This window comes from Pinus tabuliformis, chromosome 7, assembly GCF_031772625.1.
Source record: "Pinus tabuliformis cultivar Carrire ecotype Pingquan chromosome 7, CPIR1, whole genome shotgun sequence".
In the NCBI taxonomy this organism is placed as follows: Eukaryota; Viridiplantae; Streptophyta; class Pinopsida; order Pinales; family Pinaceae; genus Pinus; species Pinus tabuliformis.
This window is the reverse complement of record NC_142293.1, coordinates 144866918-144886046: the sequence shown is the minus strand read 5'-3', so window position 1 is coordinate 144886046 and position 19129 is coordinate 144866918.

Sequence of the window (19129 nt, the reverse complement as noted above, 5' to 3'; positions counted from 1 at the left end):
CACCCTACAGAAGGGCTTTCCAGTATGCATCACACCCTTTACACTGAGCAGGTGAGATGCATCACACTCTCTGCACTGGGCAATCTGTATGGTCCAGCTTTGACCAGTTCTAAGCAGTTTTCTGTGGAGAACTTCTGGGAGATGATGTAATCACCTGACCTTGTTCCTTTAGGGTGTGAAGCAACACTTTTAGGGACTTAGGAGCCCTTGGTTTATGGACATGTATGATTGGGGTTGCAGTGCCCAAAAATGTCTATAACAGTTGCCCTCTAAAGCATGAGGTCGTTAATCTTTTGATGTTGGGTGAAATTCTTTATCATGAGGATCCGAAGTTTTTTCGAGCTGGAAGGCGACCTGTAATAAGATACAATACAATACATTATCTTCATAATATTTTTCATGATCTAGCTGAGACGGGCATTCCCATGGTCAGCTTTATAAATTCATTTTCATGTACATAAGACAGAAAACTGTCTGTGTGGCAGACTGCTGATTCTGATAGAGCCATCATCCTTCGATTCGGATGATCATCTGTGCAGCAATGATGTACATTTGATGTCTTTATTTTCCTGAATATATCGCAACCCGGATGGATGAAACTAGATCTAGGGTCTTCAAACTCGTCCAATCTTCACTCGGAGTACAAGTCGGTCCATGTGAAAGATGTTCTGGAGTCGAACATGGAAAGACATCGCCTGATTACCAGCCAATGATGTAAGATGTTAACAAGCGCGAGAGGAATCACCGATAATGATGATGACCCTCAAGGTACTATAGTACAATTCACGTGGTGTGAAAAAGGGACTTGGCATCGAACACCACACAAAATCTTTTGGTCAAAGGCCATTGATTTAAACCTGTCACCGGAAGTGAGAAACTTGCCATTGAGGCATGCAAGCTTCAAAGTACTGAAAGGGTTGTTCCTAAGTCGATTTCTTGGATAATGAGATGATGTCGACAAGAAGCAACCCATCGTAGGAGGGCCTTAATGAATCCCACATCTACGACACGGAACGGAGTAAATGATTTTGGAGGTGAAAATGATTTGATGATACAGTGTTCAGGGTGGCGGTCATGAAAGAATGGAGCGTGAATGTATTGCAACGGATGAGACACAGGTGAATTCTCTGAGCGACTTCTCTTGAACATACTGGCGACACTGACATAGATTGGTAGTGTTAACCCGAAATATGGATGGTGCAATGGACCAATGGTGATATGACTGGTGAATGGAATAACCCAACCCGACTCGGATGTGGAGTGAAAGTGTCATGTTCAAGAGCAACTTGCTACCAATAAAGTTTCTTCAAGTTTTCTTCCCAATTTTTCCCCAGTCATTTCTGACCAGTACCTCTTTATTTTTATCAAGCTTGAGGAGGATAACATATGCTTGTTCTATAATTTTCCCTTCGGGAAAACCCATCGCTATGTTTTAACGAGCCTAGCGACAGTGAAACTCGTTCTTGTCTATATGGACAAGTTTGTCGCTATTGGTTTTAACGAGTTTAACGACAAAGATAACTCTATCCTTTTCAATTTTAGAGAGTCTGAAAGGGATGTAAAGGAAACTACAATAATCCTTTTTTGTCATGTAATCCCTTAAGTCCGAAAAATTATAAAATAATACGAAAGGGATGAATTTTCAATAATTTTAACGAGCCAAACAAAACAAGCGCTCAATCTTTTTGTGTAATAATCCCTCAACTCCGAAAAGATTAAAATATAGAGGAGGGATAGCACTCCCAGTAGCTTTAACGAGCTGGAGAGGCCAACTACTTGACAATATTTTCATATTTTACGAGTCAGACGAAAAGAGATTAAAGGAGACTCGTTTTTTGAGGAACGAGTGATAATTTCAGGTAGCAGCTGATTCCAGGTAAGGTTTGGAATTTTCCAATCATGGTAGTGTCACAAGGATGGCTAACAGGATCACTCTTTGCGGCTGTTCCTCAAAAGGGGTAAACAATCAAATGGAGGTGAATGATCGGCTAAAACAAAGTGGAGGTGATGAGGAGAACACGACCAGGGCTCAAAAGCTAATGATAATGCATTCACAATGGTTATTTACCGGGGATTGGTTCATTTTTAAATGAGCTTAAACTCTGGGGGAACGTTTGCTCATTGCTAAGGTTTAATTTTTAACGAGCTTGAACTTCGCATAAAAAACTACTCGTGCCAATCATATAATAAGAGTGTCTCATCGATAGGTTCAATTTTTAGGGAGCTTGCACCATTCGAAACTTTGCTCCAGATCCTTTCACTATGCAAGTTAGGAACGACCAATCCTACGAGTTTAAAGGGTTGAGAAACTACAAACTTAGAAAATAAATGGTCGCTCTTTACTTTCAGGCAAAAGGGTTTGCATGCCCCCAAGCATAGCGAAGTAGACTTTCTAGGTTACCATATGAAAGCTTTCGCATTTGCAAGATTGCTCCATCCACGTTGCAGACAAAACACTTATGTCTACTGAAATAGACAAAGGTGAGTGGTGCGGTCACCTCTACTCACATAACTTTGACGAGGGAATATTTTTCCAGTCTAATCCCATTTTCCTAAACGAACGAGTGTGTCAGACTAGTCATATATCCTCCACGGAAACCTACGCTATACCCAAGGTTTTCCTGCCGAAACAGACCAGGGTGCATGCCCCCTGGGTTTCAGTCATGTCCCCCCGAATTACTCGCGCTCTTCAGGTGGATGGACCGGAGATTGATGAGACATTCCTTGAGTGAAAAGACCATTTAGGGATGGCATTTGACTATTAGCTATGTGTGAGCCGGGGAACGAAAGCTGGTCTACGAGCTGGACCACTCAACCTTCATGCGGAAAACACATTACTCTAAAGAGTGAGGAGACAATGGCTCCCATGCTACAAATATAGTCGCGCCCAAGGAGTATATTATAATCTAGAGGTCCTTGGACTACCATTATGTTCATATAAATGGTTTTCCATCTCAACGTTATAGGTACATTGGGAAGGATCCCTAACAGTCAACTGGTTCCTTTGTCGAAGCCTGTCAGATTTCTTATCTCAGGTAGAAGCGATGGCGAACCAAGCGATTTCCAAGCAGTTGAGGAAAAGATACTCACAGAAGCCCCTTCATCTATGATGGTACCGACCATGACCATTTTGTAAGCTTGTACAATGATTTGGAATGGTACACTAGCCGGTAAACGGGGTCTGCCTAGTAGATTCCAATTGAAGGAAACGACTAGGTTGCTTGGAGGTGGGACCGAATAGACGGCTGGATATGACTCTGACGAACTTCCTTCCTGTGGTAAAGGAATGGGTAGATTTCCCCCATGTTCATCGGAGTCTGTGTTTACGAAAAGAATTTGAACGGTTTCATTCTCATTCTTTTCGGTGATTGTATCATCTCAAGATGGACCTTCTGAAGACCAGACCGGGTCGACTGCCGCCTCAACCTTTTGACTTTCGTCTAGTATGGATTCAGCGGGTTTATCTTCAATGACAGATGCGTCAACTGACCACAATGACGTGTTAGTTGTATTTTCAACTAGTGATGGACTCGGCAAGAGTTTCTTGTATCCAGGAGGAAGCCATAGTGGTGAAGCAGGACGGTTATCCAAGACTCTTTTAGCTTTGTCTAGGAAGGGAAAACGGTGGACGACGCGATCGCCTTCACACAGTTTACAAGGAAATTTACATTTCCTTTTCTGTCCAAATGCTTCGCTTTCACTAGTTGATGGTGTACTTTCAACATGATCTTCAGAGATTAATGACACCGGATTGTGAAAACGGGGAGACCAATCTCTTAAGATCCGAGGGATGCAAGGACAATCTCGATGATAGTGGTCTCCTTTGCAAATGACACATGGAGATTTAGGCTTGGATGGTGCAGTGTGTGGATTTTCACTAGACGATGCCCGGTTACCCCTTTTCGCCCTTGGCTCCTTCTTCTTCTTCTCTTTCTTCTCCTTCCCCTTCTTCTCCTTCTTAGTTACTTGATTTTTGGCTTTACTAGCTTCATCAAGTGAAGAGGAAGGAGGAGAGGGAGAATTGGACGAAGTAGAAGGTTGGGGGGTAACTTTGGTATCATCTAGTTGCTAACTCAATTGCTCAGGAATCATGGTGTTTTGAATGACAGAGGTCGAGAAGAGCCGTATTGGCAAGCCAATCGTCAATCCTGGAAGTGACAATGTGGCCATATGAGGTGCACCAACATCTCCCCAAGAGGAGAAAGGACTAGGATTTCCTCCAAGGGGCAATCCTTGGTTGGTGGACTCCATTTTCCTCAAACTAATACCAACGCAGGAATGGTGATATTATTCCGATTAAAATAAATTTTAGACGCTTTGACACAACTTGTTTTTTCAATTTTTAAGAGTCGAGAAAAAACAAAAGATGACTCTAGTCGCCTTCGATTTTTAATGAGCCTGAAGTGACAAGTGCTCAGATGGACCTTTTCCTTTAAGGAGTCTGAAAAGGAATGAAAGAGACTACTCTAGAAATCTAGACAAAGGGATTACCAAACCAATCGCAAAACTGCAGAATACTTTTTACGGTACGGCAGTCAATCTTCCCGAATGCTGTGTTCAGTGCATTGCGATCAATAGGGCAGCAGACACAGCTTCCTATGGATAAAGGATATAGCCTATTGTGGTCTCCCAATATATACTCGACGGTACGTGGGAGCACAAGTCCATACTGGCACTTGTCGTCTCAAAGAGGAGGAATCACCCAACCAACAATGAAAGCGACAATTACCAGGCTTTACGACGCCGGAATACGTCTCTAGCCTAGACTTCTAGATGTTGTGCATTAGGTTCCAAAGCGTTTTTATGTTCATTGAATTTATTTTACATTTGATCTTTCTTAAGAAATTTTCCTTTCAGGTTCACCGCGTGATGTAGATACAATTCCTAAAATGCAATCTAAGATGATAAACAATCATTTAATCTTCTTTTTGCAATGAAAATCCTAGCTACTAAAGAAAGAGAGATGATATTCTTTCAACATAGAGCAGAGAGCACACACTAGATGCACTGTCCTAAATCAAACCAACAAGCAGCCTAAATGAAAATGCACATGCATGTATTTTTTTTCAGCTTTCTTAATGTGTGAATGACAAGAAGAATGCTAAGTACAAATCTGAATTATATTTTCAAAGCGACAGTACTAACAAATTTCTCTTCAAAAACGAAAGGAAGATAACAATGACACTTTGCGATTTTGAGTTGAAAACTGCTTTCGACACTTGAAAAATCATTAATTCAAATAAAATACAATAGTAACAGTATAATCGACTATCAAGAACAATAGGATTCTTTTCTATGACTGAAAACAACACTTGCGACACTTCCAAATCAAGAAACGATAGTTCGATTACACTACTTCTTTGTAAAAGAGAACTGAAAATGGTGCACAATACATAAAAACATTCATAGTTCTTTGTACTATGGAGGCGGAATCATGCAAAGGAAGGGAGTTTCCACAGTGGTATACTGATCACAAACAGCAAAACTCCTGAATAGAGCTGAAAAGAGTGAAGAAAAACCAAAACCTGGAGGCAAAATTAGCCTTTTCTGATCATCGCACCTCTAACACAGGGAAATAGGGATGCATCCCACCTACTGCACATGGGAGGTGCGATGCACACTGGTTTCCTTGAAGAGAGGGTGCGATGGTACCAGGACGAGACTTTACTTGGCTCTTGGTCACAGTTTGCAGCTCAGTTCAGGGATTTAGGCCAAGCAGATGATAGTCAGTAAATAGAAATAACAGGGGATGATCTAATGAGGTTACTAGAGCCACCACTAGGGCAATTAGGATGTTTTCAAATCGATTGTTCAATTTATAAACAAAACCCAGAGATAGACTGAAGCAGCATTGATCTACTTTGCACTTGCATAGAAAATGTAGTTCGAAGGCTAGCTGGCTTAACTTCAGGCTCCGTCTATAAGTTTATAAATAAAACAAATATAGACAAGCAAACAATTTATTCGCTCCCCAGCAAAGTCGCCATTTTGTTATCGGGAAATCTAGTGTCCACTCGGAGCTGCTAGTCCCACTAATACTGGTAGCTATCTTAGAAACAAACAAACCAAAACTACTTTCGTTTTCCTTTATGAGAAGTAGATAATAGGGGAACAAAGGACACCAACCTCAGTCTTGCGCTTGGGTCCTTGCTTGGTTCCTCTCCCTTCTGACAAATCCTTGTCGCTCTTCCTTCGTCTACCCGGCTTCAAAGAGCACCTGTGGAATCAAAGCAACATAATACTATCGAAGAACAGAGATCTACAATCATAAACAATGTAGGACCAGATATATATTGACCACACAAATGCATATATCATCAAACATACAAGAATGTGGAGGAAAACTTGAATAGCTTTATTAATATCAAGAATAGAAAAGAGGATTACAACCAATTGTTCTGACCCAGCGTCATCCTCCCAACATGAAAGCCCTTCTTCACCTCATGAAAATCTTAGACCACCCAACACTATGATATTCCACCAAGAAACCAACAACACTTCCTTACAAGATACAAAATTCCAGCCTCTGGATCTCTGGGATGAGGGATCCATATATAGATAATTGTAGGGGGGTGAGTCAGCTTCTGGGATTTTGATTAGTGTCCTCTCTCTGATAGTTCTTGATTCCACTTAGAGATTGATGATCTCTTACTCATCCCTGGGCGAATTCAGAGAGGCAAGTGTCACAGGAGAAGTTTCTGGAAGATTCCATGACGATCCACCTTGCAAACTGTCTCTGCCATTTGTCTACTCTCACCCATCGCACCCTACAGAAGGGATTTCTAGTATGCATCACACCCTTTACACTCAGTAGGTGAGATGCATCACACCCTCTGCACTGGGCAGTCTGTATGGTCTAGCTTTGACCAGTTCTGAGTAGTTTTCTGTGGAGAACTTCTGGGAGATGATGTAATCAGTTGACCTTGTTCCTTTAGGGTGTGAAGCAACACTTTTAGGGACTTAGGAGCCCTTGGTTTATGGACATGTATGATTGGGGTTGCAGTGCCTAAAAATGTCTATAACAAATATGAGAAACCGGATACAACACATATATAAAAAATCTAAAATCTAGTTTGAGTCAGGCATTCCCACACTCAGTAGCTATGTCAGAGCGATTTCTTAATAAATTGATATGACGATCGTGTCTGCCGATAAGCACAATGCGGAACCTGTGTCATAACAAGATCATTCTGATGAGCTGTCTCCAAAAAACAATAAACACAACTTGGGAAAGGAAACAAGGCTGAGTGATGTAAGCCTCTACCCAAGGTCTTGATTTCCACTTCACCGTAATAGCATAGTTTGATACATGTGAATAAATGCATTGAGGTTGAACATGTATGAAATCGTCTGATTACCAGTCAATAATGGAGACCGTTAACAGACATGAGGATGGCCACCAATAATGGTGATGGTCTCCAAGATGCATAGTACAATCTAGTGAGTGTGAATAATGTTTTTGTCATCGAACACTCGTAGAATCGTTTAACTAGGAGCCAATAATGAAAACCCCTAACCAAACATAAGGTAACTTGCCACTGATGTCTGCAAGTTCCAAGGCACTGAAGTGTTTCTAGGTTTACTTCCTAGATAGAGTGTTGAAGTCGATAGGAAGAGACCTGTCGAAAGATAGGCAATAATGTGTCCTACATCAATCGACACGAAACAGGACAAGAATCATTGTTTTTTGAAGAATAGTTTTAGCATTGGGTCAAAACGACAAAGGGCATGATGGAAGAATATGCTTGATGGTTTGATGGAGGAAACAGAAGATAAAGGTTTTCCCTTGAATAATAGAAGGCACGACACAAAGGTTTTAACCATGCAACACTAAACTCATGAACACCAAAGAGTGTTAGGATACAGGGATGCAAGAACATCAGGGAATATAGGCTAAACTCATAGGATGGTAAGGTTCATATTGAGAGGCTGTCACAAGGAATGTTTTGCTGAGGGAATGCCATGTTCAAGGGAGTGACTGCTACCAAAAAACTCTTTTCAAAATACTAACACAAAGTAATTGTGTTGTCCACTTTCCCCATGTGATTAATTTAGTAAGTCCAGATGGGTAAACTCATTAGTCTTTTCATATTTTAAGAGACTGAAAAGATCGTAAAGAGAGACTCTATTTCTCATCTGATTAGTTTAATGAGTCCAGATAGGTAACTTGGTGGTCTTTTCATATTTCGAGAGTATGAAAAGATCGTAAAGAGCAACTCCACAGTGGTCCCTTTGTCATAGTTTTTAACCGGGTGCGACGAAGGTTTAATAGTTTACCAGAAAAGGTTCCTTTTCTGTGAGTTAATCTGCTGAGTCCGGATAAATAGATAAGCCTACATTCAATATATGTTTGCCTCATTTTGTTACAAGTACAAGGAGATGGACTAAACTCGATATTCATCGCGAATTTTTAATGAGTCACGCGACGACAAACTCAATAGATCTTCATCAAATTTTAACAAGTCAAATGAAGAAAACTCAAGGTATCAACAATGTAAACTTTGAAACGGGAGCTATAAACTCAAAACGGGAACTCTAGCCAAAAAACCCCAAAAAAAACATGAAAAGCAGTGTTAAAAACGAAAAGTATTGATGCTCGAATAACACCCTTTTTTTTAGGGTAAATTTTTAACATGTTTTAAAAATTGCGATGAAAACCAATTTTTTGTGCAAAAACTATCCAAAAAACACCCTCAAAATGAAAAGTGTTGATGTTCGAATAACATTTTTTTTCAATGATAAATTTTGTGCAAAAAAAGCCCTCAAAACGAAAAGTGTTCACACTGGAATAACACCTTTTTTTTTTCAAGGACAAATTTTCAACATTTCGAAATAATGGTGTAAAAGATTTTATCATTAATCCAAAAAACATTAAAATTTCAAAAGAATAATGAAAAAAATAAACAAATAAGTAAAAAAAAAAAAATTGAAAAAACACAAAACAAAAACAAAAAAAAAAAATTAAAAAAAATAACAAAACTTAAATTGAAATATGTATTAAAAACAAAACATAAAATTAAAAAAAAAAACAAAAAAAAAAAAAAAGAGACAAAAATAAATAAAAAAAATCAAACATAGAAAAAAAAATAATAAAATAATAATAATAATAATAATAAGAAGAAAAAAATCAATCATAAAAATGTTAAAAAAACAAAATTAACCTATAAAAATAAGAATTAAAAAACTAAAATAAAATTAAAAAATATAAACAAATAAATAATAAGAAAAACATATTTTAAAAAAATATAATATATATATATATAAACCATAAAAAATGGAGTTGTCTTTAGTGCAACTTTTTGGACTTTCCGATGCCAGAATCCGCTGGAAAAATTTGAGGTGAAATCTTGATTTGTATTATTTAAACTCGTTTTTTGACTGTATATATGGATTCAGCACCCTGGAAAACCCCTAGGGCATTTCGATTGCATAGGGCTATCCATCAAGCTTGTGATTTCAATAAATTCCTGCAGGATTTTAGAGAAATTAGGCCGGAAACACTAAAGGCAACTCCTAAAAAAATTGAAAAAAAAAAAAAAAAAACAAAACAAAAATATGGAAAAAAAAATAAAATAATAAAAAAATAATAATAATAATAATAATTAAGTAAAAATTAAGTAAAAATAAATTAAAAATCATTAACAAAAAACTTAAAAAAAATGAAAATTAAAAACAAATTAGATTTTAAAGAAATATAGAAAATCAACAAACAAGCAAAAAAAAATAAAAATAAATTACTAAAATTAGGATTAAAAACATTTGAAAAAAACTTAAAAACACCAAAATATACTCAAATTAAAAAACAAAAAAAAAACCAAAAAGCAATTAAAATTTAAGATATATATATATATATATATATTAAAAAAAAAAAAAAAAAAACAAACAAACAAACATTTAAATTTAAAACAAAATATATATATTTTTTGTTAAAAAAAAAAACATTTAGAATTTGTATTAAAAAAAAACATTTCAAAACCATTTTAAAAAAATATATTTTTTATTTAAAACAAAATAAACAAATTATTGGAATTTTTTTTAAATAATTTATTTTTTTGAAAGAAAAAACAAATCGACGCTCCCGGCTACCCATGGTGGCCCCACTGAGGGGGTACATTCTTTTTTTTGTCTAAATTTATTTTTAAAGTTAAAATAATAATAATAATAATAAATAAATAAATAAATTGTGTATAAATTAATTAAAGTTTAATTTTTTGTTCATATATATATAAGTTTTAAGTGTGTAAAAAAAAAAAACAGGTGCATATTTTTTATTTTTAAATAAAAAATATTTATTTATTAAAAAAATTTAAATGTTTAATTTTGAAATTTTTTTTAAATCAAACACATATATTTGTGAGAGATTTTTCGGCGTAAATCAAATGGAAAACCATTTGTCGTTTTTTTTCGAAATCAAAAATACATATTGTTTTTAATCATTTTTTTTTTTTTTTGAATTTGAATATATATTTATATATATATATATATATATATATATATATATATATATTTTCATTTTCATTTTTTTGGTTTTTATTTTTACTTTTATTTTTAATCGTATATTTTTACAAGTTTTTTTGAAATGAATCTTAATTTTCGTAGTCTTTTAATGTTAATTTTCTTTCTTTTTTTTTCAATCTAGTTTGTTTTTAATTTTCTATTTTTTTTAAATTTTTCTATTTTTACTTAATTTTATATTTTTTAAAATTTTGTTTTCTTTCCAAATTCTTTTATGGTTTACACATCATTTTTATTTATTTTTTTACATTTTTTATGTTTTTTTCCTTTTTATATATATTTTTATATTTTTTTTCTTAAGTAATCAACATTTAAAAAAAGAAAAATAAAACAACTTGGAAATTCGTTAAGTAATCATGATTTCAAAAAATATTGGACATAATAAATTTTAAAGTGTGAAAAATTAGCCCTCTAAAAAAAAGGTATGCTGCATCAACACGTTTCAAAATCAGCATGAAAATCACTGACATTTAAAAACAATATTTATATTTAATACATAAGAAAATTTAAAGAGGCAAAAATATGCTTGAAGAAAAAGAAGTGTATTCTACATCACCACTTTTCAAAATCGGATCACTTTTTTGCTATCTCTATGAAACGGGTAATCGTATCGGTTATTTAAAGTGCCAAAAACTATGCTCTAAAAAACATGTGTGTTTTGCATTGCCCCTTTTCAAAATCGAGTCACTTTTTTGCTATCTCTATGAAACAGGTAATAGTATCAGTTCTCGTTTCAAAGTTTACGTTGTTTACCTTTTTCAGTTTAATGAGCGAGGAAAAAGAGGGAAAAGCACTGCTCATTTCTTCTTCATAGATTTAATTAGCCCGAAGAAGGGAAAAACTTGAGGACTTTTCAATTTAAGAGCAAGAAAGAGTCCCAAAAAAGAAAGTGCTCATACTGTCATCGTAGGAGTTTAACGAACCCGATGACGAAAACTCGGGGATTTTTCAGTTCAGGAGCAAGAAAAGATACCATAAAAGAAAGTGCTCATTGAGAATCGAACACGATCATTTCTGCAATTCAGCTCCAAAAGTCCTTTCATAAAAACATGAGTATTTTCTAACAATATGTGGACATGGCGCCTGATAAATATCATAGGAAATGAACTACTTCTACTTTAATGACTTTAATTAAGACAAGTCATACCTCTAGAGTTCCTATAAGGGAGAAGCGGTGACTCCACTGGGGACTACACTTAGTTCCTGATTTTCTCCTAGAAAGTTCTTAGATCTCCCTTTCTTCCAGGACTTTATGTACTTCTTGATCCCCTTTACAACCACTCAAGACTATAAAACACCCTTCTCTCTATGCTCAACCCTAGATCTGATCCCCACAACCTTCCTTTTAAGCCTTTTTCCTCACTAACATTGTTTTGTAGCGTAAACAGTGCTTTATAAAGCACTGTGGCCTTACACACAGTGTGTTAGTGCAGCCACTAACTCTTTGTACCCTCTATTATAGTGTGTTAGCCAGCCATTTCTTGATAAACAAACTGCTCTGTGACCTCATGGGTTGGGAAATCTACTTGTAGACTGATCAGGGATCTGCAGCTGTGCATGTTTGATTGATATATGTCTCCTTGAAAATTTTGTTTTTTAGAGAAATAGCTTTACTTCTTAAAGTTTTTTTCATAAAAGAGAGAATACAAAATTTTACTTTTTTTTTGCTTAGTTGGTTAGATCTGCATTTATTTGGTTTTTAAAAGTTGTTAGTGAGCATTGTTAGTTTTGTTGGTTGTGCTTTTGTTTTACTGAACTGGATGCATGGTATATATATTGACATATAAATGACTCTTCCTTTGTAGAAGCAACTTATTCATCGAAAGTGAAATTTAAAAGCATTGTTTTTGCATGATTTGAGTCAGAGTCCCACATAAATTCATACGTACAACCCCACCAAAATCAATCAGCGACTCTTTTTTGAGTAAACACATATTAGTTTAGGCTAGGATCTTGGGTTAGGCAGTTGTGAGTTAACTGTCCAAGATCATACACCGAAACTAGTGTCATTAATGAGGGAGATCCTTTTGCACTCATACAATCCTAGACCACTCCAGTAAAAGAGGAGCTAAATACCAGACAACATTAGACTGTAAACGAAGGTAGCCCTCCTTCCCTTACATCTCCTTTGGGTATTCTATGTATCGGGGATCCCTTCGGGGATATCAGAATTGAGTCGGGGACCCAGGTATCCTACCCACACAGCATACTGTCTACGAATATGTTCCCCCCAGTAGTGTATGTGATTTGAGGTAACCATAGTAGCCATACTTTTAGGGACGAACACAAGGTGACTGGGGCGGGCTGCCCTAGTACCTAACACAAATGAACCTACTCTGTCTTTGGTTTTTGGGAGGGTGCTCATCTTCACGAGAGTACTTGGCCCCTTAATCTGAGGTTCGGGCGAAGCTCAAGAGTAATCGTAACTGTACATTTGGCCAACTCTCTCTTTTATCCATTGTGATACTGGGTTTCATCTCCAGCAAACGGTGGTTATCAAATAGGGTCATACCCTCTGCTTGTTGATTGATTTCTTTAGTGTATTTTTTATTTTTTAGGTGTCAGCTTGTTATCACCGAGACTTTAATAAATATCACTGTAAAATCTATTGATAAAATTTATCGGTCATCGTGGCTACATCTGACCCTCGTCGTCAATCTAGATGGCTATTAGGTATTCCCCCACACATTGTGGAGGATTCGCCGAGCCCCAGTGAACTAGATTAACCATCCTCGGCCAATCAGTCTCCAAGATCTAGCACTGAATCAGTTTGGACATCCCACGATTCAAGCTTACCGGAAGATCTCTTTACTGAAGGTTTCATTCCTTCATACAATACTCTGATCACGAATCCGTTGGGACCACTCTTGATTCTGGTTGCATTTGTACCTCCTATGTCTTATGTTGGACCTACACCTACCATCCATTGACAACTAATGAGTCGTGGGATTTTGTGGACACTTTTGGTCCACTGCCACCTCCCCAGTCAATAGTCAGTAATAGAAAAGGGTGATTACATCCATCGGTCGTATCAACCTTCCCTTACTCCTCCAGCTCCTCTCTCTCTCCCTTCTTAACCTCTTGCAATGCCTTAGTCGGAGACTAGTCTCGACAGTCAAATAGGCAATCCTTTCAAATGTTTCAACCTCTTCCATAATGGCCCTAGCCTCACATATATAGCATGAGAGGATAAGCCTTGCCAAATCCCTCATGAGTTCCTTTGGGAAAAAGTAGAGATGTTTCCATGCTTTTGTGTTCTTTCCTGTTTGTAGAATCCGTTAGGAATAGTAATTCCTCCAAATAGGTCAAATCTTGATGTTTCCCTTCTTTTGTGAGCTGACATAGGAGTGAATCTTGGGATATTTCTCGGTCAACTTGTTCCTTTGACCCATGGAAACTCATTTAGGTTGACTAACGCCCTTGCCGAGGTAACAAACATAGTTAGCCTAGGCACTAACACACCTGATGCATTGCTAGGAAGCTTTATAAAGCAGGTTTCTAGTTCCTAGACAACGTTAGCTTGACAAATAGGCCTATGAACTTGGTCAGTTCTTTAGTCATCCAACCTTTCTCCTTTGAGTTAATGAGGAGGTCATTTTCTTGTGTAACACTAAGACATGTCGCAAAAGGATGAGAGCTCTCCCAAGCAATCCGGTTTCTGGGCAGGGCTGAGGGTTGGTTTTCTAGGTTGTTTTGGGTGCCATTTTTGGGGTTTCTACTGGGCAAGGTGTTAACCTTGGGTTGAGCACGCCCTAGTTGTGAAACTTGGAAATTTTGGCTTAGTGTGTTGGGTTGGGCCAACCACTGCCACTCTTTATACTTGGGCAACACATGAGTTTGGACATGGATGGCCCCTTTATAACTCTATTGTAAATATTATTTGAAGTTTTATAAGAGTAAGGAGTTGCCCCCTCCCGTCACACATACTGTGTTCATATTGTTCTTCACAATATGATGGACTGTTAAAGAAGTTTTATTCCACTGCGTGTATTGAAGTTACGATAGCACATAATTGTATAATTGTTGAATGAAGTAAATGAATAAAGAATATTGGAATTGGAAAATTGATTAAGTGTTGAAGTAAGTGTAGTCTGGTTTAGAGTAGTTGTATAATTGCGACGAAATATCACCGATGCTGCACAATGCCTATGGTAGTCTTAAGGCATCACAACATGGGGCCAGGACACGAAGCATGGCACACAAACTAGGCGATGTTTGAACCAACAACATTACACTATATTGTAGATTCAGAGTTAAGATGGATCTAGGTTGGTTTAATTCCCCCCTTTAAATAACTTATATTCCACATGAATACCATGGGTCAATACCATGGGTGAATACCATGAAGTTATTTTTATTTTAACATTATTTTTAATATTATTTTATTTTATTTTGACTGAGTAAAAATATTTTCATGTTATTAATTTTATTTTATTTTTATGTAATAAGAATACCACGGGAAAATGCATGGGTTTTCAAAACCTATAGGTAAGAAACCATGAATGGTAAATTAAGTATTTTACCTCTATTTTATTTTAATTATTAATTCTATATTTTATTTTATATATATTCTTATATAAGAATACAATGGGCAAAACCATGGGTTGTCAAAACCTAGAACCAAGAAACCATGAACGATAAATTGACTATTTTACCTCTATTTTATTTTAATTATTAATTCTATCTTTTAATTTTATTTTATTTTATTTTTATTTTTATTTTTTAAATAATTTGACCCAGTTAAAATGTTATAGGACAAGACAAGACATTACAAACATTACATCTCTATTATTCTAAATTGAAAAACGCATTAATTATTCACTATTACTAATTGATCCACACCTCTAAAGTATAGATTTTATTAGCTAGTCAACACACCTCTAAAGTATAGATTTTACTAGTTAGTCAACAAACTATTGCTTTTTTTTTTTTAATATTATGCATTCTTAATAGAATTGTCCATAATTATTACATAATTTCTAAATTCAAAAATCGGTTTTTGGATAATTATCATTAATTTTTTTTATTTTTTAACATTGTGTGTATAAAATAGAAATTAGAATATGCATAAGTTCATTCCAATATTATTTTTATATATTTTTAAATGGTGGAAAATTTTAAGATAACCTAGTAGTCAAACCAATATTATGGATCGCCATTATTATGTAAAGTGACTCATTGCAATTATGTAAGGAAAACTACATCAACTAATGTGTTAGTAGTTGGCAAGAGACATGCTTTTTATTAAGAGAGACTAGGCTTACTTTGATTGGGATATACTTTTGAGTTTTTTCTCCATTAAAATGTTAAGACAATTTCTTAACAAAACAAAAACATTTTTAAATTATATTTCTAAACTAATCTTAATTTTAATTTTATATTAAAATTTTAACATTTTATAAAATACTTATTTATTTATTTTTATAATAATAATAATAAATTAATTTTAAAATTATAAATAAACCTTCCAGATTACATGGCTACATTGCTGTATGAAAATCTTTTATTTTATATATATATATATATATATATATTTTTAACATTGTGTGTATAAAAATAGAAATTAGAATAGCATAAGTTCACTCGAATGTTGTTTTTATATATCTTTAAATGGTGGAAAATTTTAAGATAACCTAGTAGTCAAACCAACATTATGCATAGTCATTACTATGTAAAGTGACTCGTTACAATTATTTAAGGAAAACTATATCGTCTAACGTGTTAGTGGTTGGTAAGGGACATGCTTTTTATTAAGAGAGACTAGGCTTACTTTGATTGGGACATACTTTTGAATTTTTCTCCATTAACATATTAAGACAATTTCTTAACAAAACAAAAACATTTTTAAATTATATTTCTAAACTAATCTTAATTTTAAGTTTATATTAAAATTTTAACATTTTATAAAATACTTATTTATTTATTTTTATTATAATATTAATAATTTAATTTTAAAATTATAAATAAACCTTACATTACATGGCTATATGAAAATATTTTATTTATAAAATAAATAATTTTTTTAAGTAAAAATTTAATTTAATTTCTAAAATTTATCTTTTAATTTAATATTATAAATTATTTCTCCCAAATTTCTACAAAATATTATTAACTATTATTCTTAAACTGGATTTTATTAAGCACTATCTTAACTATCTCTATTTCGATAAACACCATAGACTAAATTAAAACACAACACCGGTATCCCCGTCGTGCCTCTCAGCTGGTATCCAATGCACGCTCTACGCCTGTCTCTTGCTTCCGTTTTTGTCCATGCAACTTTATCTCCCATCTCATAAGCACGTATAGGCTCGCGTCCTCAGACGCCCATGCAATCCCAGTGAATGACACGCAGACTCCCTTACTATATATCCACTTTCTGTGCGGGGTATTAGTTTTTCTGCTAACTTTCTTTCATCACTGGTTATCATCATCTCTTTGCCACTTTGAACCTATATGTTTCTCCATCCTATTCTGCTGCATTATCGGTTTTTACTGGAAAGGTCTGGTACCTTCCCCTCGACATGCGTCTGGTAAGAGGTTAGTCACTCTGTCCTGTAATGATATATATATCTTTTCCTCGTTTTTTGAAGGAGAATTCCCTGTTACAGTAAGTTTATGTTTTGTTTTTGTGAAGTCTCCTGCTACGATTAAATACAGGTAGGGAGCATATTAATTTATTTAAAGGTTCAATCTTCCAAAGTTTTTCTCAGGGTTGCAGACCTTTTTCCATCATGCTTTAAAGTTTTTATGCTCTGTCTGAAGGTTTACCTCAGCATGTTCTGGAAAATATTTCAGAAATTAAAGGAATTTATAGTAATTTATAAACCCTGCACAGACTTCCGTTTCAAAGTAGGACCATGGTGGTGTATTTTTGAAATGTACTGCTGTTGTTTGGTCTGTCATGATTCTTCATCAAGCTAACTAGACTCAAAGTGCTGGTGTGCTTTCATGTTATCCATTGTTTTATCATCTGGAGCTCCAAGATCCTCCATGAACATCCGTTTTCAGGTTTTTCCCGTTAGACAGAGACCTTGATTTTCAGGCCCGGAAGTCCATTTCCACGGGACCGTTTTTTTTATGGTCTTTCCTAGAATTGATTTTTCAAATTTCTTAGAGATTTGGGCTTGTCCTTCTGTAGTCCTGTCAAGTACTTGAGGGTATAAAATATTTCATAGTTTTTTCCTTTCAGGACTATAGGCATGTGAGGTTAGGTCAGCTATAGTTAATTCCCCTGGCCTAAAGATCACTTCTTTTTCCGCGCCCTCTTTGAACCTTTGGTTTCATCTTTCTCGAGTCTTCTTTTGTGTCAGCTCAACTGTCAGAAGTGACTTTATGCCCCTCTAGTGACATTTATTCCCTCCAGGCCTCATGTTCAGAATTGGTCAGAAGGGTGATTAATTCTGGTACCAAATCCCGATTTGGTAATCTTTCTAGGATATAGGGGCAGTCTTTTGGAGGCGCATGGAAGAGGGTTCCGATGGGTCGGCCACGGAGGCTATGGTCAGGGTGGCAATACAGGCTGAGAAGGATTGGGGGAATGCCACGTTGGCAGGCGGATGGTAATCAACCTTGGACGACTTGGTAGTAAAGCCTGTGTCGTATGATGCTGACAGAGGAAAGGTGAGGGCTCGAGGAGAGCCTTCTCTACGGGAATCAAACAGAAAAGATGCCTCATTGTAGCAAGACTATCTTGTTCGCGAACATGCAAACCGCTATAACAAGGCTCGGAATCCTGTTAAAACCTCTCCCCCGCCTCCTGCTTTAAAACTGGATAGCATCCATTTGTCTGAAAGAATCGAAAGTCTCCAGGACCTTGCTTTGGTGGGTAGGTGGCACTTCCCAGAGATGGATGATGCGGCGATGAGGAAATGGCTCGATGCTCAGTGGAAACCACTGATTGGTTATACCCCCATAATCTCAAATTTAATGAAACAGTGGTACTGCTTCCATTTCTTGAAAGCCAGTGATGCAGAAACTGTTATGAAGCGTCCTTGGGTTTACAGAAGAAGCTTCCTTGCGATCTACAGATGGTATATTGGTTTTGATCCCTTGAAAAACACTCCCTCTAATAACCTGATCTGGGTAAAGCTCCCAAATCTTCCCCTAGAGATGTGGTCAAAGGAAACTTTAGAAGAGATAGGGAATTCTATCAGTAGATTTATCTACGTCGACCCATGGTGTCTGGGGGAAAAGGATAAGAGAATTGCGTGGATTCTCATTGAAAAGCCCTATGGGGGGGGGGGTTTCCTGACCATATGGAGATTGCATGGAGAGACTTAAATATAAAACAAAGATTGTATTTTTGGGGCATCCGCTTCAGATGCTCGGCATGTCACAGGACAGGTCATCTTATAAAAAATTGCTCTCGGAAATAGGCTCTAAAACGCAACATGCATCATCATAAGTTCTGGAATGTTTCCCCCTTGATCTCTGAGAAAGAGGCTCCATCTCCTTCTGCCAGTCTATCTCTGACGAAACTACTGGAAGGGCATGTTGTTGGAAATAATACTAAGAGGGGGGGTGAATCAGTATTATTAAGTCAATAAAACTTTTTCATTTCCATACTCTGATTCATATATGCTGCTTCAGTTAAGAATACCCGCGTATATTC